Source organism: Lagopus leucura, unplaced genomic scaffold, assembly GCF_019238085.1.
Source record: "Lagopus leucura isolate 7727_CA_CO unplaced genomic scaffold, USGS_WTPT01 Super-Scaffold_100002, whole genome shotgun sequence".
NCBI lineage: Eukaryota > Metazoa > Chordata > Aves > Galliformes > Phasianidae > Lagopus > Lagopus leucura.
In genome coordinates, this window is record NW_024962263.1 from 41,632,527 (window position 1) to 41,633,300 (window position 774).

Genomic DNA, 774 nt, shown 5'->3' on the forward strand with positions numbered 1-774 from the left:
ATCACACAGAATCACACAGAATCACACAGAATCACACAGAATCACACCTGGTTGGAAACAACCTGCAAGATCATCTAGTCCAACCACCCTCCCATTCCTATTAGTACCACAAGCTACTAAACCATCTCTCGTAGCTCCTCATCCAGGCGCCTCTTGAACACTGCCAGGGACAGCGACTCCACCACCTCCCTGGGCAGCCATTCCAGTGCCTGACCACCCTCTGAGAGAAAAAGTTTCTTCTAATGTCCAACCTAAACCTCCTCTGGTACAACTTCTGGCCATTTCCTCAGGTCCTACTATTTGCCTGGGAGAAGAGGCCAGACCCTTTTACATCACAACCTCCCTTCAGGAAGTTGTAAAGTGCAATGAGGTCTCCCCTGAGCCTCCTCTTCTCCAGACTGAACAATCCCAGCTCCCTCAGCCGCTCCTCATAAGACTTGTGCTCCAGACCCCTCACCAGTTTCGTTGCCCTTCTCTGGACATGTTCCAGGGCCTCAATGTCTTTCTTGTAGTGAGGGGCCCAAAACAAAGGCAAAAGCAGGGGATTATTTTTTTTCAGAAATTAACATCACGTTAGTCTTAGTTACTGAAGCCAAATTCCTGTTTCCTTAAACCCGAATGGGGAAGAATTGGATACTAATGTCCAATAGTTAACAAACTTTACTCCAAAAAAATGTCAAAGCAAGATTGCCAAGTTGCAGCTGTCTAGACTCATGCACAAGTGGTCTCACACACACACACACACACACACACACACACACACACACACACACA

General features: G+C 47.3%; 1 long non-coding RNA gene across 2 annotated transcripts in view; it reads right to left on the reverse strand.

The window, feature by feature from the left end:
* LOC122179183 overlaps positions 1–774 on the reverse strand; it is a 6,557-nt gene that overhangs the window by 3,854 nt on the left and 1,929 nt on the right. The window lies entirely within an intron of this gene.